We start from the raw sequence: 23327 nt of genomic DNA, 5'->3' as shown, positions 1-23327 counted from the left end.
ATAATTATAAATATATATCGCATTCCCATCTACAATTTTTACTACCGGCTATTAAATTTAATTTTAGCTTTCTGTAATTACCTCTATTTTTTCGCCAATTTATCACTATTACTATCATTAGTTTAAATTTTATTAACTAGATCATTTGAGATCATTGAAATTTTAGAATAAAATTTATTTTATTTTTATACTCACAACGCTCAAACATTTACCCAGTCGATTTTTTTTTTTTTGACAACATTCGACGCAATTTCTTAAACACAAAAAGCATATACAAGGTTTTTTATCGATTGGTTGAAAGAAATCTGACACTCAATTTTTCAAACTCAAACCAAAATCAATAATTTGAATTTTTATTTTTCAAGTTTAGAAATAAATTGGTTTTAATTTAAAAGTTTTGGGGTGAAATAAAATGCCGGGACCAATTGAAACACCGTAAAATTTTTAACTGTCCAGGTCAAAATAAGTCACCTTTTTTGAGACTCAAAAATTCTTATGTTATTAAGAAACATTAACCTAACGGTTCTACTTTATTTTTACCCTGCATGGATTCCTCTAATAAATATGACAGGAGGTTAAAATTTCATGTGACTAATTTGATTTAACGATCTCTAGATCTTATCCTCGACCCCATGAGGATGAACAAGCTATTTAATTTCCAGATATTTATTATTTCAAAACCTACTTTGTCCAATGTATACCTAAGAAATAATTTTTGTAATAAAACAAGGTAATAAATTTGATAATTACATATTGCTTGAAGAAAGAATTAAATCGGTTAGCTTTTTAATCAGTGCTAAAAACGATTGTATGTATTTATCAAGGGTGTACGCGGATGAAAAAGGGGATACAGTAGATCCTTGAGGTTATCCTTCATACATATATTTAAAAGCGCGAATAAAATGTATCTGTTGTTGGTCCCTTTGGGCATAAACACAGTCTTAATTATGCCCTCGCTGAGTAGCGATAAAGAGTCCTGAGATGTATCGAGTGAGATATTAAATAAATGTACAGTAATAAGAATAAAAAAAAAATTAAGGGGGGATATGCATAAATTAAAACGTCATTGACTAAATGCTTGATTTTTTAATTTTTTTAGTTTTAATTTAATATCTTTTCTCTTTATTGTATATTGCCAGGAGAAATTCCTTATGCTAATTGCGTGCCATTTTTCCAGTGCCCTCTAGGTGCAGGATACTCGAGTACGTATATATTATAAGCATATATATTGTATAAATAAGGGACACACCCCGTGGATTATGGAAGGAGACGAACACCTGGTGAAATAAGGAACCGATTTCAGCACGAATTGTAAAACCAGAGACCGGAGACGATTAATGACTCGCGGCAATCAATTTTATTTCCCTTTATATTTTTTTAGACATTCGGTTATTTGTGATGTATGCTATTCAGACACACGTATTTACGTATTTTGTTCAGTATAATGTTACTCGGTTAATTTATGTCCGTTTTTTATATCTTATATGTATATTTTTTTAATACTTCAAAGGGTCCAAAAAGTCACACACTTTCGACCTGTCCACGTGTGTCGAGTTATTTTTCGTGCCCTATTTAAATTGTGGGGTGCCGTTACCCGAAATCATGCTAACAATTCACGGGTGTGTTATTATTAAATCGTTATTAAACATCGTTCTTGTTTTATTTTGACCGATCGGGATCGTCGAAGAACGCAACAATTACATATACAATAAACCGGATGTTTTTTAAATTTCAAATTTTACGTAACAAAATAACAATTTTTATTATTCTTTTAAAAATGTTTTATTCAATAATGAAACGTATGCTTTCTTAACAAATATCCATTTATTATTTTACTGATAACAAATAACAATATTTTTATTGATCTCAAGATAATTTCCTCAATTTACATTTAAATAAAAATATCAATCATCGGACAGCAAAAAGTTGTTCCTCGATTTTGGCAAAATAAATAAAAAGTTTGGAAAATCCAAAAGTGCACGCCTCATGACGCTCATTCATTTTTTAAGAAAAAAATTAATTGTGTAATTGATTAAAAAAAAAAAAATTATAATTAAGTAGTTTCTTACAGAGTATTTTATATTTTTTTTTTTAAATATCGGCGCCCTTTTTTCTTGTCATATGCGCACGCAGTCTAAAAAAATCTAGCTTGATCAAGTGGCGCCATAGTTTCCACGTGAAAAATAAGAAAAGTTCGTTTGGCTTTGTACGGTTGTATCGCGTAGTGATAGTGAATTTTAATAAAAATTCAATTAAAAAAAAAAAATACGTAAACTAGACCACTGATATGAAATACGGACCCAGTTAATCGAATTCTTAAACTAATAAAAAAGGTCCGGTCTTGAAATATCAATTTGTTCGGGAGTAATCGTTGGTACATCCAAAATGGGGTGACATCCGGACGTCCACGTAAAATTTTTTTCAAAACGTTTTTTTTTTTCCAAAATAGCAACATGAAATGATTTTAGAAAGTAAAAGATGGTTTAATTTAAGTGTTTTTCCGGTGTACATCTACTTTTATCATTGTATAAGTGTAATATGATTGGGATAGAGGCATTTAAAGATCACAAAATTGCTTGACCTTGGCTAGTCGAGTATAAAGCACAACCTCACACGCTTCGCGCTATGAGGCGTGCAAAAGTTTTTTTTTAATAATAATTGTTAAATTGAAAACGGCTAAAATTTTTCTTATTAAAGAAATTACCGATGAAGCAATTAATTAAAATATTAAGTCTTATCAATTAGTTAGTGTGTTACAGCGCCACGCTTTGAATTGAGCAAATGTCAAATAATAATACATCCACGAGAAGGTTCCATGAACGAATTGACAAGTGCATTCGCGAATCAACCGTATCGCATATATGTACGTCAACATTTTAGATGAATACAGATAGTATCGTATATATTCTTGGCTCCAAGATCACCAGTTGAATCACGATCTCAACGTATATATAAATTGTAAATCTTCATGAATTGCGTATCCGCTTGCTAACGAGGCCGTTGTCGTCATATATTTTATTTATTATTTATTTAGAATTTTTTACATCAGCTTACAATCTTCCCTTGATACCGGGATACTATTAATTTATCTCAAAACGATTGACACATATTAAAATGAACGATTCAATCGGGCATAAAATTCCGAATCAATCTCCTTCAATTAATTCACTCAATTAATCATACTCAAGCAACTTGATATTTTATTTTCCCTACATTGAATAATTTATAAAGTTATAAAAAATCTTTCTTGATAAATTTATCCAGTGGATTTATTTATTTAATTATATTTTTCTCAAGGAAACATAAATATTGAGTATGCAAATGGGCAAACAAGAACAAGAACATAAGTGCGGGAGTGAAAAAAAGGGTTAGGTGGTACTATACCGAGCAAAGGCTCTCCTGACAAGAGTGTTTTATTAAAAAGTAGTAGCCGACGGTGAATGCGCAACATTGATCGGATCCATGCACAAACAGGATCATCCTTCACTCTACTGTTATCCTGCTGCAATACCCTCGGTGTAACTGCACCAGCAGCATCAACTACAGCAGCACTCTCAATTTATTTATTCCTCGGCCATTATGTATTATGTATTCGCTCCAATTTTCTCCTTGATCGGTAACGCGCCTCAGGTATAACGCACAATTGGACTGGCAGCAGCTCATAAATTCATCTGAAAGCTTGCCTGACACGATTCCTTTTTTATATCATATATATACTTACATATTTATATATGTACACTACCCAGCTTACTCTCTTACTCTCTATTATTTCTCGAGTCAAAAAACATAACAATTTTTTTCACTTCATTTTTTATTTCCATCTTATTTTCGTCAAGTGCCAGCCAAGAAGGGGCAAGACTAAAAACTCGATCTCTTATTCCCACAGAAAAAAATATATGTATATACATATATATGTATAAAAAATAATAAAAGAAATAGCTTAAGATAAAAAGATGAAAAATATCATGGGTGAGAAAAAGAATAAAGAAAAATAAAAAAATAGATACACGTTTCTTGCACACGACCCCCACGCTTCATGCACACTCGAGAAGTAAACACAAGTGCGATAGACATAATATGTATTATTATTATTATTGTATACACATCTATAAACCGGGTAAATAAGGACGGAGAGTATCCTAGGTATAGGCGTGATTACGGGACTTGAATAAACTCTCTTAGGGGTAAAAGGTATCCACACATATAAAGATAAAAAGAGATAGAGATGGACATATATGCACAAGATTTTGTCAAGATGGTTTTAGATTTTAGGAGTGTGAGCGTGTAAGAAAATTAAATGGGCAAGAATGAGAGTGTATGGGTATGTGAGCCGTTTTGAGTAGAGTAGAGTAAAGTAGAGGGTCGCCTCGAGACCGGCACGAGGACAGGTGGCGACGGGGAACCAGGGAACCTCGAAGCCACCGAGTTCTCACGCGCGAAACTCCAGCTGCCAGCATGCGTCGTATACTTGGTAATGCCTATAGACGGATGATGAGTGAGCGAGGGAGGAGAAGGAGGTGGTTGTGCTGGAAGGGGACACCCTTCAGTCCCAGCAAACACACACCCGCACCCTTCCCTCCTGCCCTACCCTTTTTATTTAAGAACTCTATAAGATGCACACACGTGTAACCGTATATATAACTTATAACATGTATGTATAACGCTTCTCTAAAAAAAAATTTTTTTTTTCATTTTTGTTTTATTTTTACTTATTGTTGCTTCGATGCTCCCAATGCAACTTTAAGTTAAGTTAAGACGTATTCTCCGATCTCGATTATTCGCTGGACAGCTTAATGACTATTTATGCACCATCATTTACATTTAAAGAATGAACGTACTCGAGAGTGACTGCACTACTGTAGCATACATTAAAGTTAAATAAAAGTGAGTTAAATATATTCAATGCAAGTATGTACTATGAACTCGCTATGTACAATATATACGAGAGAGAATCGACAGCAGATGTGTTATGTGTGTGGTGGGTCAGGAATTAAATCTAAATATTGTAACTTAACAGAAGCGGTGGTGCTGGACGCGAGCAACCGGACGCTCATTCGAATAAGGACCCGATACGAGTACGAGCCAGTGTATAGTAGTAGCCCGTATGTAGGATGTAGTATGTAGTATGTTGGGTATATACACACATTCTCGTACCCCTTTTTTTGCCATTCATACTTGCACCGGCGTGACTTCGGTGCCCATTCCCTGTACTACTATACCCGGAGCATTGGCCACTTCAATGGGCGCTGGGACGCCGTCCTTATTCCGTACATATTCCGTGGTATGCTCGTTGCGAGGGGTCAGTTATACAACCTAACAATCGCGATACTTTTACGCTGGACACTGTATGTACTGACCGGCTAAGGGTATGATACTTGCTGCATTTATTCACAATTTATTTTTTATTTTATTTTATTTTATTTGCACAGGGATAGGAGCTAGAAGATTACCAACTACGGTGGCTATTGTGCTCGGTTTAGAATAGGGTTGTATGCTAATTTAAATTTACCTCGGATTAGCCGTAGTTATAAGTCCGCTTTATTTATTTATTTCAATGCAAAGGTGATATTAATAATAGGATTTTTTAATTTTACTCAAAAAAACATTTGTTTGCTTTCAAGCTTCGGATGATGCAATTTTGAGGTTTATTCGCCGGCTGTTGTATTTTTTATTTTTTTTTTCTGATCGAATATTTAAATAAATACATTTAATTTGTGTTTTTTGCAAATGTACAATTTGGGTATATTATTATGTCTCCGTGTTGGATGGATGATTATTGTTGTATTGAAAAAAATTGTGTGGTTAATAATAAAAGTGATGTAAGAAAGTTATTTAATGTTATATTGTGTAAATTTCCGATGAATAATCCTTCGATGACGAGTATCAATAAAATCGACGTATAACAAGGGTCTTTAGCTTCGATAGGTGCACGGTGTATCAGAGGTACAGATATAAAAAAAAAATATTTTTATAACGAGAGGGGTAAGGCGGTGGTTCATCATGAATACCCAATTCAACGGCTCGCAGTTACACGAAACCATCCATTGTCATGAATGTTATGTCGTGTATTGTATCAATTGATCGTAAGAATATTTCAATAGCTCTTAATATTATTGTATTTGATAGTAATAATATGTTGAGCAATAAATAACTAGCAGATGATATCGCGGGTTTTCAGTTACCGAATTCCTTGACCTGATTTAATCGTTTTCTTATTCTTAGGCTTTTATTACTTTTTTTTTTTATCGAAAATTGTTGCGAAATTGTCGGATTTTTGAGTCCATAAAGAGTAATAAGTTGGTAATTTGGAGTTTATACACTGAATACACGGAAAAAGATGAATTATAATAATAAATAATAATTTTTTTTTTTTTTTGTATACGAGTGCTTATAGGGTATATCCTTTTTTTCATTCATTTAAATTTTGAAATAATTTTTTTATAAATGTAAAATTTAAGTATGTAAAGTTTTCAAAAAGAAATGAAAGCTGCAGGTGAATTTTGAAGTTGGTAAAAACATCATTTATAGAAAAAGAGAAACGAACAATCGATGTATCTTACAAGTGTTCCACTACAATCCTACCAAAAATGGCCAATCACAACTTCACGAAGCGAAGACGATAAATAAATAAAACGATATAAGTAAAATTGAAAATTAAATTTTACTTGACCGTAGAATCAATAACAGATAAAGTTTTACCTCAACTTCATAAAGTAAATTATAAATAATTAATATTGAATTAAAAAACATAATTATCCAATCAAGTGCAAATACAAATAAGGAGATAAATGCGCGTTGCTATAATTACGAAAGAAAGATAAAAAATTGGAGTAAAGAAAATGAAATTTTAACTTCACGAAGTATGTAATAAGCCCTCTTGAGTAACTTCAACAGGTTTGACTCGGTTCCTCCGTTATTCGTTAAAAGCAGTAAAATACTCTTATCCTTATTACTCAAGATACAAACCCGTAATTGGTATCCTCGTCGGTTTATCCCTGTCCTTTTTTTAAGCCAGACAATTTCCAGTTTAAACCTATATAACTACCTACCTACCTCACTCTACAAGTTAGTTATCTTTATCCTTGTCTCGAGGATCGAGCACACGTGCAAGGTCCTCCCCTTGCCCCTTAACTGCGGGTACGTCACAGGGAATCCGGTTGCTGATGCTGATGCGCTGAAGCTCGAGCCTGGCTCGTTCCGAGCACAAGACCGCGCTCTTTATCATCCTGCTTTGTCTAGCACGCGTTTCCGAACACAGTCGCCGCTGCTTTTTGATATCACGCGCCGCGCATGCGTTAGTTGCTACCGTGCGCAGCTCGTGCTGCGCGTGCGACTTGGCCGCTCCTGACTTTTTCCCCGTGCCTTCCACGTGTGTGTAAGCGTGGCTGCCCAGAGCCTTTACACACTACTTGCTTCATATAAATGGCTTTGTATATAAGTTATGTATACGTACATGAACGCTGATCCATGACACGGATGTGTGTGTTGCAGTTGAACGGCAAAGAAACTCATGGCAGTAAATATAACAAGTTAAAATGTAAATGTGTGGATAAAACTGGCTCTCCCTCTTGCTTGTTACAGGTAGATTGTAATTGTGTAGGTGTTTCTTCAACGGTATACACAGGATCACTGTTAATGCGCATGCGTAAAGATCTAAGGGTATATAAACGATCGCGATACCTTCTCCACCCACATTAAAACAGACACTGGGACTTGAACTCCACGCAGATCAAATCTCTTGGACAGTCACCTCGTGTTTTTAATTTAAACACGTGTATCACGAGTAATACCTATCAAGTCTTCTGTTAATTTTAATCAATTCGATTCACCACAACTGTTATCAAGTATTGATAACCCATCAATATTTATTTTTGCTGAAAGATCATCATCCAAAACAATGATCAAATTAAACAAACTGCTGATCAACGCCGAGCGTTTCACCTCCAAAACAACCAAGTCAACGCTAATTGGCCTGCGAAAATGGTTCAAGAAACGAGCGGAAAATATCAACCAGCAGTCAGACACCATCACCAATAACGCAACATGTCGTTGCAAAATTATTATCAATCAGAATAACTACTCGGCTGCAGAAAAACAAAACTACATCAACGAGCACCGAGTTTTTGATGAACCATTGGCGACCATTATTCCTGAGGAGAACGCTGATAACGAGAACTTAAGAAACGAGTGGAAAGAAATTCTTGATACCCTCAACATGAACAACTAATAATTGTAAATTGGAGAAGCGACGACACTCAACAACAAACTCGACAAGCAGATACATCTGGTAACACAACTTCGTTACACTACGACAACCCAATCAATTGTCACTTCAAGGAGCTCAACAACCCACTGGAAGTCAGAGACTAGCCTACGCACATCAAGCCTACTTCAAGATAGACCTGCCAACAGAAGACAACCAAGAGCGACGTGTCATCGAGTTTGATAGGAGATAAAGACTTTTTTATTTAATAAGGTAACCACTTTGTGATAAGATTTTTTTTTTAATGAGATTTTATGTTTAGTTTTTTTTTTATTTTGATTTTTTTTTGACTTTGTCCTCCTGGTAGGGAGCTTTAATTCGAGTAAGATCCATTGCATCGCGTTAGCTGTTAGTTTTATTTTTGTTTATATTTGTTGCAATTTTAGATACTTATTTTATGATTATTGATCTCATGTACTTTTAATTGATTGCTGAAAATGTGATAATTAGAATTAATTTTTGGTTTGAATTTTTTTTGTTTGCTTTAATTTTAAATATATTCGAACTCTGTTCGATGAATAGGCCGCCCAGTGCATATTACGCATAATATGATTATCTGTGATAATTAGATAATTCTAGTAGATTTAGGTTATTTTTGTGATCTCATAATTGTCTTCCACTTTTTTTTTTTTAAACTGTGATATTAATTTTTAGTTATATGAATTTTGCAATACATGAAAGCTTTACAGAAAAATTATATTATAATGAAAACTAAAATTTATTGAAATATGTCTTCCATTAAACGGGTGCAGTGCAATGTATTAGGTAATGAAAATTTATAAACAAACTGTGATGTTATCGTAAATTTAAGAATAATTACAATAATTTTAGAAATAATATCAATAATAATAGTTAATAAATTTAAGATTTAGATTGGTAATTATAAATAGAGCTCGAGCGATGCATTGTGATAAATAGATCACTGAACGTTAAAATCGACTTGCGTTGATGTAACGTTTTTTAATTGCTAAATTTTTTATGACTCATATATATCTAAATTTTTTAATCCATGTATACTTGTGTGTTTTTTTTTTTACTTATTATGATTATTATATGATTGTCTTCGCACTTTTTGTACTCATGTCACAATGTTTTTGTATTTTTAAAATTATGTTTGGTTTTTTGTGTTTTTTTATGTAATTTTTTACTATACTTGCATGATATTTTATATAATTGTGTGTCTAGTTAATAAGTTTTTTATGTATTCAAAATATTAATAAAATTGTGTGAATTTGAATTCGAAATTTATTTTTTTATAAAAATTTATCCTGATCCTTGATCCTTCAAAATAGATTAATTATTTTTTTAAATTTTATTTTGTTGAAAAATAATCGAAAATATTTTCTGAGTTCGATTGTTTTTTAAACAAATCAATAAAAGTTTATTTTTCCAATAATTTTAGGATAAAAACAAATTTTCCAGAATGGTTGCATGGTAAAAGATTTCTTGAATTTAAATAGAAAGTACAAACACTCATGAATAATTGCTAATTTGCAATTGACTTGGTTCCGGAGGGTATAAAGTAACTGGATATAATTATTTTAAATTACAAAATGGCAAAAAAGTTCCAGGTACCCAGCATCCAGGTGGAGGTGGTCACAAAAAATCCTGAAAGCTTAGCGGGAGTTTAGCGCACCATCTGTTATTTACTTTTTCAACCCTCGCGTCCTTTGACCTTACGAACTTCCACGGTAGAGGGCGACCCTATTTAGGTTTAGACTTCTATGCTCGAGTTTTCTATTTTGATGTAAATAAATTTAGATTTTTAAAGTTGAGATAGAATGAAAAGTACAGAATTATTATTCATTATTAAACAAGTTCAGAAATTATTTTTAAGTAAAAAAAATATGTACACAGTAAAAAATTTTGCGTCATTGCGTCAAAAAACTTAGTGTTAAAAATTTTTATGTTAAATATTTAACACTCTTATGTGTAAATTTAACATTTATTCTGTTAAATCAACACAAAAAAGTGTTAAATATTTAACATAAAAATTTTTAACACAAAATTTTTTTGACGCAATGACGCAAAATTTTTTACTGTGTAATAATATTCGTTTTCATAAAAATAAATTATTTTTATGTTGTTAAAAATTATTTTGAATTTAATAATTATAATTATAGATTATAAATTATCCACCAAATTTTCTATTGATGCTCAGAAATATTTGGTTTACCATCAGATTACCGCATTAAAAATCAAGCAATCGAGGTTGAATCGAACGAAAAGTATTTCATAATAAAAATCGACAGAATTGAATAATTCATACTCTTATTATATTTTTCCATTAAGATTATCGACAAGATCTTGACAAACTCATGTTATATAAAATCCCTTATTATACGATGTATATAATATAAACAGTCGAATGTGACACATAAAATTCCATGGGAGTAATATGACACCACCACTGACAGGCCATAGAGAAACATCTTTAGCCCCAAGAGGATCTTACGCCGCATAAAAGAATTCTCGTTTTTATAAGGGGCGACCTAATCTCGACCTGATGCACTCGCCGTGTATTAAGTTACGTTTTGGAAACTACGGAAAATATTGTCAAATATTTGGTTCTTGTATTTTATTTGTACAAAACCTATCGGTACACCGTACACCTAGTTTTTATACGGGTCGTGGTGAGATTAGATGGAACTTTTTTTGACAATAAAAGAAATAATATAATTATGTGCTTCTTTTTTCTATCGAGTATCAAATTTCCAACTATAAAATTACTTCCAATTAAATTCACAGTTGATAGAGTTATTATTTGAATAAATTTTCATTTTATAAAAAATTAGAAACGATTTACTTTGTCGTAAAAGAATTTTTAAAAATGAAAGCTGAATTTTTTTCTACGAATATATGTTTGAAAATATATTTTCATTGTGAAAAAATTCACGATGTATCAATCGAATTAACACGAGTGAGTACATTTAAAAAGGCAAAGTTTAAAAAAAATATCGTTCGAATGTGCTGATCACGAAAAAATATATAGAGACAAATTTCTTAAAGATGTAGCTTTTGAATAGTTAAAAGGAACAATTATTGTATTATTTGACGCCTTTTAGTGACTATAAGAAAAGCTATTTCGAAGCATAAAGGTATATCCCATGCCTCGAATCACACAGTCAAAAGATTCAGTGGCCGCGGGATAATATTACTGAATAGTTTTCAAATTCAAACGTATGCTTGAAGTTATTCCTCGAGAATATTATTATTGAGTAGTTGAAGATCATAGAAATATTTTTATTTCAATGAATATATATTTTAAGAATAATATTAATCTATTGGAAGTTTTAACTTGATTGGTTTTCTATGTTTATCTTACACATTATTATTATAAATATGTATGTATTTTCTGTCTGACCGAATTGCTTAAACAGATGTCGTATATAATAATATGGCTTATTGGTTTCAATAATAGACATATTAAGTCAATCCTTAACGTCAAATGTATTTTATTGTTATTCGCATACTCGCCAGGTGAGTCAGCTCAGATAGACACAAAATTTTTAGTTTACTATTTAGTTTCTTATACTTTTTTCAGCCTGGGCAAAAAGATTGTTATTATTTATTGTCAGAGGAGCATCCGAGTGTCCTGTCCAACTTGGGATACAAAGAAAACTTTAAAATTGTCCAATTGGACACCAGAATACGCTTTGAAGTAAGTTAAAATAACATTTTAAAATTTCAAGAAAGTCATTGTCAGTTTAAATATAAATGTCAAAAAAATTCTGGGGATTTAAAAAAAATATTTTTTAATTTGTTTAGCTGAATTGACTCTTGCTTTGATTCTATCGGAAAAAATTTTTTTTTAATTTTATAAATTTTATGCATATTAAAATAAAATAATTTGCACTCACCAAAATTAAGAATCAGCAATGAAAAAAAAGTTAACCTACAACAAAAAAATATTATATTCAATATAATTACAACCTTGATTAAGATTGACTATCAATATTTGTTGTGAAAATAAAAATATTATCCATATTATCGTAAACTAATTACCAAAATAAATATTGAGTCATCGCAATTGACGAGGTAATCAAAAATGAATACTATAAAATTTGTTTACATCAGTCAAACATCATTTCAAGTATGTACATCAACAATGATAATAAAAAATTATGTAAAATGACATATCACTCGAGTAATTGAATATTTGATAGTTATAAAAGTATTAAATCAAGTTGGTGCTTATTGTAAATTAAGTGGGAGGGAATGTTAAGAAATATCGTCAGTTTTTGATTGCAAGAAAACAGAAATCTCATAGTCGTATTTGTATTGAAAAGAGAAATAATGTATAATATATAATATAAAAGTATACGTGTGTACATAACAATGAAAAGATTTAAAGAAGCGAACTGCCTATGTCTGTCACAGGCCCTCAAATACGATGGCACTCAATGACTCGAAATTTTATTATATATAAACTAAAGAAAAGCTTTTACATATATACGGGCAATATCTCGGCACTTACGATTCGATTTCTCTTCCATCTATCTTCGTTTTCGAAGCAATTGCTCGACCGTACAAACGACACCGAGCCCTTTTTCATCTTCTTATTCTTTTTTATTCAGTATTATTATTATATTCACCCTATACCATAATTCTAGTCCACCTACAACTCGCCTCGGCCAATTGGTACAATACCCATATAACAGTGGGCTCAGGACGTCTTTGAGTTGCCAGTGATCTTTTGTGAACACGTGCACAAGAAATCGTAAATCTAACTAAAGAATCTCTCGGAATAATGGACCATCGGGGTTTTTATGGCACACCAATGTACATATATATACGCCGAGAAGAGGGTGAGGGGCTCTAAGAAACCTACACTAAGTGGATAATAGTCCACTGGTGTCCATTCGAAAATTTTTACTTCTATTCGCTTCCATTCCTATTCCGAGAGCTTGTATTACAAAACACATATACTTTCAGCACACAGGATAAAAAAAATTTTTTTTGCTCTACACCACTGTCAACGGTACCTGCAAGTTGTTAAAGTCTTGAAAGGAGGATCCTCGGTCAATAGGGGAGAGTATAGAACTATTGTTACAGTTGGCCTTTATATATATCGCTGAATGATAGAAATATTTGTATCTTCGAAGACACGACGCCGAGTCCTTGAAAGGAAACGATAGACAAGATGAGACGTTTTTTATTTTCTGTTTTTTGAGTTTTGAGAGCACTTGGCAAAGAGATTCACTAAATTCACTTACGCCGTGACTAATCTTAAAGACTTTTCAGAGAGTTTTCAAAACGTTACGAATGACGATCGTGTTGCCGATACATTGTTGTTTTCTTTCCATTGTTAAGTTATTCAGTAGTGATCCCAAAACCTAATTTTGTAACGATAGTTTTGTGAGGAGTTATTACTTTAATTGTATTTCAGCTTCGTGAAGTATTTTATAATTTAAACTACTTTAATAACACATCCTTATATTTTGCTCATCAAGGTCAATAGCATTCAAAGGTGTAGTTCTGGTTTAGCAGCAGCTTCGAACCCACACAAGTTGGTAAAATCGCGATTTTTTACGCTATCTTCACCTCACCTATAATTAGCCGTTTGAAGAAGACTCGAGCTATCTAATCGTATTTCATTCTTCAGCAGAGTTATGATTAACAGATGAAGTTTAAAAATTAGTTGTGCTACTAATAGGGTCTTTTGAACTTGCTCCGATCGGTAAAATCGCGATTTTCTACATCAGCTCGGTTATTTTGCTTGTAACTAGCAATTTGAGGAACTTAAGATATCACATCGTGTTATTTTGCACTCAACCAGAACAACAGTATTAAAAAATGGAAAAATTGTTTAGTTGAATTTCTATTTATAAAATTTTTAAAAGACAAATTAGTTTATGTCTTAATTTCTCGTGTGACATAAAAAGGGTATTTATATTTATACTTAACATGTGAGATAAAATACTACCGATATATAATCTTTTTAATAGTGGTAATAATTATTCTCAGAGGATAAAAAGTAATCCATAAAAAAAATATGTTTTATTTTTCACGGAAGTCACAACTTTTTATCATATCAGTAAACTACTGCGTCTGTGACAAAAAACAGCTAGCTCGATAATATTATGGTTTTAATTTAACGAGTGTCATAACTGGTTTAGAAGGCGAGGAAAAGAAGGCATTAAGTATCACTAAAATAAATGAAATGACTGTCGTCTATTTAGAAAATAAATGGGACCCTTAGAGTTTGAGCGGTGGTAAGATTTTCGGGGCCACTTGATATCCAACACCAGCATATGTTTTAAAACTCCCATACACTCTGTTTCTAAATATATAAATCCTGCTAAGACTCACCAGTAGTGAGAATTACCATCAACTGTTCCTGCCTAAAACAACCTGTATGGAAAAAAAATACTGTACTGTATTATATATATCTACAACTACTTCTTTAGTACATACATATTGCTCTCTAAACATGAATTAGTGAAAATTCACTGGAATAAGTGAATATTCACTTTTTCTAAGTGCAAATCGAACCATAGTGGTACGATTGGCACTTCTAAAAAGTGAATATTCACTTATTCCAGTGATTTTTCACTAATTCATGTTTAGAGAGTGGGGTGAAAAAAAATTTCTCAAGAGATTCTTTTCCACTCCTATCTATATCATACCCAAGTGTTCATTCGGAAGACCCACCGTGGTGACAGTATATTTTTTGGAGTACAGGGATGGTAAGTTTCGATTTTCAACCACGTGTAGATCGCATTACATTGAACACGTGACCATGAAAATTACAAAACAGACACAGTGGCATATTCTGGTTGAATTTTCCTCTAAATTAACATGCCTTTTCACTTACAATTGGTTCACCAGCGTACTTGTGGTAAGCATCTTAAAGGTAGAGAGATGTCAGGGCCATCAAGTGGATGATGCTGATTATGAAATACCAATTCCAGTATAATCCACTGTATAGTACTCTTATGGTCCCCAGAAGTGCCCACTTGTGCTTGATGGTATCTGCATAAGGGCTTCGAGTTCGAGATACGATATCTGGTTGAATCACTATTCGATCGAAAAACCATGATTTTTTTTTTTATATTTTTTCAATATAATACTGAGTCTCCTTTCAGGATTAAAACTGGTTTCTATCGATCGTAATTACACATCAGTTGAATTAAGAGAGGGTATTCAGAAAATAAAAAGACCCTTGTCATGTTTAGTGTCTTAACTTTAATTTTTTTGGCTTTGTTTGACATATAAAAGAAAAAGTTACTTTTTGACGTTTTATGATACTTTACACGTTTTTGTCACTCAATATAAAGGAAAAAAATTTTCGTAAAATTAACAAAAAACCCTATGGGTTACGCGCGTGTCTATTAATAGATAATCTCGGTAAATAACGCGCCCTAATCGGCGAAAAAGAATAAAAAAAATTCTAAAAGCTCTCGTGACCTTTTATACGCTGTAAAAAAAGTTCTCCGTATAGTAGGTACAACAGCAATATACATAGTAGTAGTATAGTGGCAAAGCAAAAAAAAATTGAATAAAAAATTATGACCACGTGCAACCGAGCACGTGATGTGTCGTGGGAAATGTAAGAACTCTGATGTATAAAAAAAGAATCAAGAAAAAATGTATACGTTAAAAAAGTAGTAATAAAAAAAAATTAAAAGAAGCCATAGCTTATTAAGGGCGGTGATGTTATTGAGTCTCGTCGAGTCAAAGAATGTCTGAGGATTCACATACTACGTGTTTTTTTATTGCTACACAACCTTTTTTTCAATTTTCAGGTAACGTCACTTTTTTTATCACAAAAAATAATGAGTGAAAAAACACCAAGGATTTACGCACAGGTGAATTTGAGTTATTTAATGCTTTTTTTATTATTTTTCTACGGTCATTCATTCACAAAACCTCAAGCTTAAAAAAGTAATTTGAGGTTTTGTGATACCTTTTTTTTTATTTATTTCAAAGCATTAACTTCAAATAAATACAATGGCTGAATTGATGCATTTTAAAAAAGGGTAAACGATCGATGTACAAGGGTTTCACATGATCATTGTAGAGAAATCGAAATATGATATAGAATTAAAGTAACACAAAGGGTTTCTTTTAATTTAAACTCAATGTGAAACCAAATATTTTTCAATAGCTTATCGAATTTTGATAACTTTTATTAACCTTTGAAAAAAAATTATGGATACTCATTCGTTTTGGTCCTTTTGTAATACTTAAAAATTCAATTATATTACTCATTTATTCTTTTAACATAATCACTAATATCCGATCCGGTAACATAACCATTGGTTACAAACCATGCTTTTTGCGAAATATTATCTACTTATCCATCTGCTACACAAAATTTTTTTTAGCCGTATACATCTTCATTGAGAAAGGAAATATCAAGGAAAGAAACGATAAAACGAGCGACATATCATTGGATTGAATGTGTAGCGTGCTACAACCATTTTGAGATTGCACTCAAATTACAATAAAATTTTTTTGATGTCCTGCCTATAATCCGATAAATCCAGCAGTGAATCTCAGATGGTCAGACAGGAAATACTTACAATAAAGACTTTAATAAAAAACGTTTTTGAGATATTTTTTTACGTGTATGTCCATTTCGTTTCGCTTTACTTTAGTTGCTTATAATGTATATTATTGAGATGGGTCTTAAGAAATCGCGCACATATGATTCGTAATCCGTATATCCGGTTTCATCTTTCAAAATTGAACATTAAACAGTGAAGGAAACCCCCAAGGAAGATATCGACTGTTTAATACCTAACTTTTTTATTTTTTTAACATTTTCAAGTGTCGTCGGTATGTTATTAATGACCGTTTGACAAATGTTCAACTGTGTTATATATGTTAAATGTATATACCAGAGCAGGAAAAACCAGGAAGTTCAAGAGAAGTAACTTTGGAATTTTTGAACATATGCACGGTGCTAATAACTCAGTATTTTCGTTAATTTTCTACAGTGATACGCCACACCCATTAATCATTTATAAATATTTTCGTAATGGTTTAATTATTTCGATAATTTTAGTAACGAGTCGAATTTCAATAATTAGTTTTAAAAAATATTTGGTTTAATAAATAATTAATTGCTTCTGGTAGTCATGTAGACATCCAACTATGACTAATTTTTTTCCGTTACGTAAAAAATGAATTTTTTAGACGGTAAAATTTTCTACGGTCCCAAAAAACTTATTTATAATCTGTAATTTATTTTTAAGAAAAATTTCCAACGGTACGCGTTTATTGCAACTTCAGTGGACCCAGCAGGGTGTCCAGTATCGTGACATTACTGTCGATCGGTTTACCACCCCCTCACAATGCACTTAATAATACCAGAATGAATGGCAATTTTTAAACAGATCTCGATCCAAGTAAAATACATGTCACCGAGTAAAATAGTCGTCAGTAGTAGCTCATGACAATAGATTAGGTTCCAATATTATTTTCAATACAATTTATAACATCATACAACAACAACAAAAGTCTCGAGTCTGGGCTATATTTATAATAATAGTTTTTGAGTTGACAATACATTAGTTTAAAAAGCCGGGAACACATTTAATACAACGAAAGGCGAAAAGCATATCGAGAGGCAAAAGCGGAGGCGGACGGAGGCCAAAACTACTCTACCTCCTATACATTATATATACCGACGCCCATGTTTGGTTGTGTTTGCTCAGACACGCGGAAAATCCATTGGGCTGATACTTCAGCCCCAGGCTCAAAACTATTATAGTTTATCTATGCTCCTAAGGATCTTGTTCATTTTCTCGGGCTTTTTATACTTTTTTATATTCTTCTTCAGTATGACGTGTCGCTCTATTGTGGGACTCCACGGCGTTGTTATGGTTACCCAAAAGACTCCTGGTCTTCACTCTTCCTCAACTCACTTATTTCGCCTCTTCACCCTCATCAACATCATCATCCTCATCATCTGGCCCAAGGAAACTCACGCTGCTGGCTGTTAGTTGCTCGCGGCGACGCTCAGATTCGAATGAATAAAACTGGCTCCCAAAATAACTCAGTCAACTATTAAGAGTCTTTATATTCCTTTAGCGCGTGCTTTTTTTATCCTTCATCTCATCACATCAGTATCGCCAGCGACACATGTGGAAAAAATAAGGAGCCGAACTTTTCTCAAGAATTTACGGAAGGATTCTTGTACTATTATATGGCGTCAACCGTTTTATTTGAACGCATGCGGCCTGTCGCCTCTACTCATATACACACAACATGCGTACGGTCTATAATATATTTTTATTTTATAATTTATGGGCAATTATTACGATTCTCCTAATTAGGAAATATCCGCCGGTAGTGTTATATGTATTGTTAAAAAAATTTATTTTCACGATCAAAGAGGATTTAAATTAACAACAATAAACCCGTACCGAGAGAAATATTACCAATTAGTCTTTTGGGTCAAGAATAATAAAAGAGTGAAACCAGGAAAAAAAAAAACAACGAGTTTTTATTTCAATTCACACAAAATTTCGTTAAATTGGATTTATACGTGTAGACTTGAGTAATTTTAAATTATTGGAGAGTTGGCCTGAATTAAAGTTTATAACTTTATGACACCGTGAATTTTTCGCGCATAAACATGCACGTGCATGCAAGAGAGTGTACATAGCACGAACTGACGTAAATGTTTTTTTTTTTTTTGTACATTGACAAGCACACACTTGTTTGTTGACCTAGAAAAATTAACTCACGATCCTTTAATTAATAATTTATAAAAAGAATATTCATAAAGTAATTTGATAGTCGGATAATGAACTTCCTGGCGAAACGTTTTTTGTTATGGGTATCGTTCTGCTGATGCATCTTCGAGTGTGCAATCTGTAATTATTAATCGCCCGTTTATAGCACGGTGATTGTAAATTTGCACTAAATAAATTACGGGGTAAGGTGTTGGATGACTCGTGTAAGTCAGCCATCATGAGCGAATTTAAATTATCTGTGATATTAAATTACCATTTATCATTCGTCATTTATCATCGTCAAACCCATATTTCTATAATTTTCCGTTCATAACACTTCAATTATTTATTTTTTCTCTAATTGATTTATTGAAAGAGAAACTCATTACGTAGACAATTACAAATAATTTTGATTGCTAAAAAACATAAGAAGAAAAAGAAATAAATATTTATTAATTAAAAAATCGTTTAAATTTTGAATTTTTTACAAATTCCAAGAAGTTAAAAAAATTTATTAATCAAGTATCTAATTTTGACTTCAGTTCCGATTTTTACAACGTAGTGTACAGTATTAAACTTATGTAATTTTATTATTTAACAAATATGATTACCAAAAACACGAACTATTTAAAAGTCAAATAAATTTGTAATATTGAAAGGGTTTTCGTAATAGTCCATATGTTGTCACGACAAAACTGACAACATGATTCTCAGAAAGTAACAAAACTGTATGACATTGCTGCCTACATTGTTACTCTTATTTACAACAATAAAACTTTATTGGATTGTGCTGTAGTATAAATTATGGGTAAGCAAACGTTTCGAAAGTTCCGGTGTATATAAATTTGACAATAAACACAAAGTGTCTTGAGACCTATTCAATCAGTCATATATGGAAAATGATAATAAGAAGAAGAAAAAATAAAAAGTCAGTAATGGTAAGGAAGTGATCCCTGTACTGTGACTTTTGGTTATTGTCGCAGTCGTCGTCACGAAGTACAATGTCTTCTTGTTGAAGATGAATAAAAATATATATCAAGTGTATTATGTACAAAAGTGAAAAGCGATAGTGTTTCCATACATCGTACTGCCCCTGTAGTGAAGAGGACAAACTGCGACACACCTACCCACAGTTTGGCCAGCAGTTGAATGATAAAAAGTAAGCAGCTAACCAACGGAAGATGCTGGACAATACTGACGCATGAAACATCTCACATTAGACTTTTTATTTTGTTGGGTGCTTAAATTGTCATGTGATGCACTAAATTGTCGCATACGTGTCATGAGAATATGAAATTGTCTTTTTGTACTATAAAATGAAGCAACTAAATGTCAGAGAAAATTTTAAACACAAGCCTGAAACTGCGGGATCTCATTTCCTTCCACAGTTTCCTTTTTTTTATCTCTCTACTCTGTAGAAATTTATATGCAGAGAACGTTTTACTTGTTTTGTTTTGTTTGTTATTTCCAGGAGATTATGTTATATTGTGTTGGCGTACACTATGTTACACTGATGGACGTGACAATGAAATAGATCGCGAGCTTAGATCGTGCGATGAAGATGCTGTGGCATGAGGGTGCTTTTAATGCCAAAGTCCCCCTGCAGAGACGAGATTTCTAAGAGCCACAGCGTGGTCTTCTTCACAAAGATGTCCCCGGTGACTAAAATATTTAATAACAATCTGTGTGGTACTGAACTATTTGTGTATATTTGTATGTATAGTGATTTAAATGAAACTGAAAGATGATGGCTGAATTCTTGGGTACACAGTGCTAAATTAGAGCTATTGTTGAGGTGTAAAGATTAATTTTTTTAAAGCATAAATAGAAATGGCTGCAAATGTCGAAAAATGTTTTTATGAAGATAACTTTATGTACAAATATGTATACAGAATAGGAACAGATGTCAAAGATGTTTTTTTTAAAAGAAATTTTGGGTGTAAAATAGAGTAGGGAAATTTGTCACAAATGTTTTTCAATTGATATTTCAAAGCAGACTACTGCATTTTTTTAACTTTTATAAAAAAAATGTTCAAACAATTATTCATTTTAAATTAAATTATAAAATTTAACTAAATGTTGAAAAAAACTTTAATGATTATTTTCTGTTTGCAAATTTTTTCCGAGTAAAAATGATTGAAAAACTTATGTTGGTTTATTATTTTTCTGGTTATTAAAATTAAAACTAATTATTGATGAGTAAAGCAATAAGAAAGACACAATATTTAGTCTTTGGATTAAGTGTTATGAAGACGGGTCAATTCTATTAAGAGGAATGAAAAGAAATGAGCATATATTTGTCCAACAGTTTGTGAGCCCGGATGACCGAAATTTATCCATAAGGTCAGAGAGCCGTTTACGATGGACAATTGGGTAGTCGATCGGTACACAGAGATGTTACGTATTATTCAGAACGTGTCTCCGCCTTGGGTGGTCAAGCTGCCAAGTTTCTTTGTTCGGCTAACTGCCATCCAGTGTTGTCATATGATGACTTCTTTGTTAATTCAGAATTAAATTAGGTGTATTCATCGCTAGCAGCTTGCTTGCCATCTCTTTAGCACACTCAGACAAGATAATTTTCTGATGGTCAAGTATCATCAAAAAGATACACATTACATCGTCTACTCGTTTCACGTTTATAAGTAAATACAAATAAAAATATTTTTTACTAAAATAAATATTAAATTTCTACAAATTTAAAGACGTAGAATGTAAATTGATATTCACAATACAAGCATAAGTTTATAAAAATTTGCTATTTCTGTAATAGCTAATTTAAAGTTTCATCCTACAAATTTTTTTTTAATTATGATCTTTTTTCCAAATTTTGTAAGCTAATAAATTCTTAAATTTTCATTGTTATTTCTAAAATTTTCAATATCATCACAAGGATCAATAAATGAACTGTTAAAAAATGAAAAATAAAAATATCATTTATTTTTTTATCCCGAATCCGAAGAAAATGCCCGGATTTCACGCCTCCAAAATATAAAATACTCTTAAATAAATACAATTAATTTTCTTTTCATCCAACTTTTGGGATTCACGGAAATTAATTTCATCTCTATTTCAAATTTAATAGTGTTTCATCATAGGCCCACTAAAAACGACCGTTTTAACATCGTTACTAATCTAAAAAAAAAATCATATATTCATTAAACCGTCTCTTTGTTATGTAAATAACCAAAAATCTAAAAGCTTCAACACACTGTAAATCATAAATATTAATTGATCAGCTAATAACGATAAAAAAAAGTCTATAAAAAATAATTAACTACAAATTGAAGCGTTCACATTTGTGATATAATACCGTTAGCTTATCAGATGGTTAATAATTCTCAGTCAGATATAAAAAGATCCTTCGTTCCAGATCTGTCAACTTTTGAGCGTCGTGTGACTCAAAGGTATGTGTATATGTATAATACATAAAACCGAGAAATGGTATTATCTTTTACCCGTGATTCGACATCAGAGAATGAAAGCCGCGCGCGAACGTGTCGACCGCTGACACCCTTGACGCGCTTCAAAAAATTCAAAGAATAAAACGAAGCACCAATGGATACTTATACTCATTCTTTTATTTAGAATTCTGTGTACGCTCTATGTATATATATATATATATATATACTAGACGACCCGGTGAACTTCGTATCATCTACATATATTTGTGAAAAGTATACACTGTAAAAAATTTGCGGAGTGAATGAAGAGTGAATGATTTTTAATTGATTCACTCCCAGCGGGAGTGATATTTACTCCAAGAAGGAGTTAATTTTTATTAATAATAAAATTCACTCCGCATTCACTCCCAAAATAAATGAATTTAGAAATAAATAAATTTTTGTAAAGAAAATATTTTTATCAACCCTTTTTATATTTAATTATTAAAAATTTAATTTATTATTTTTAATAATATTTCACTTTAATTATTATTATAATGTTTTTATCTTATATTTTATACTGAATTGTGAATCTAAACGATTCTGGAATCCACCGGAAGACACACAAAAAATTTCATTAAAATCGGTCCAGCCGTTTAGGAGGAGTTCAGTGACAAACACACGCACAGAAGAAATATATGTATAAAGATTAATTTTGAGATTTTTTTTGTAGAACGAAAATTCATCCTTATTTTATTTATTTTAAAAACTCCGAACGCGGATGTTTTTCTGAGTGAAATTCGAAATCACTCTGAAATCACTCCGCAAATAAAAATTCCGGATTCACTCCCTACGCGGAGTGATTAATTACTTCACTTCGGAACTCCGAGTGATGGGAGTCACTCCCGATTCACTCCGGATTTTTTACAGTGTAGTCAAAACTTAAAACAAAATTTTTATTTACATTAAATGCAACATATTTATACACTTAATTAA

General features: G+C 32.0%; 1 protein-coding gene across 3 annotated transcripts in view; it reads right to left on the bottom strand.

Annotated features, from left to right (window-relative positions):
• Positions 1 to 23327, bottom strand: part of LOC123275252 (tubulin polyglutamylase TTLL4-like) — a 139131-nt gene that overhangs the window by 54467 nt on the left and 61337 nt on the right. For all 3 annotated transcript variants that reach the window (XM_044743243.1, XM_044743242.1, XM_044743244.1), the window contains one exon: positions 12124 to 12158. The gene's annotated coding sequence lies outside the window, so the exon portion shown is untranslated. The remainder of the gene's footprint in view (positions 1 to 12123; positions 12159 to 23327) is intronic.

Source organism: Cotesia glomerata, linkage group LG1, assembly GCF_020080835.1.
Source record: "Cotesia glomerata isolate CgM1 linkage group LG1, MPM_Cglom_v2.3, whole genome shotgun sequence".
NCBI lineage: Eukaryota > Metazoa > Arthropoda > Insecta > Hymenoptera > Braconidae > Cotesia > Cotesia glomerata.
This window is presented reverse-complemented; position numbering and strand designations above follow the sequence as displayed.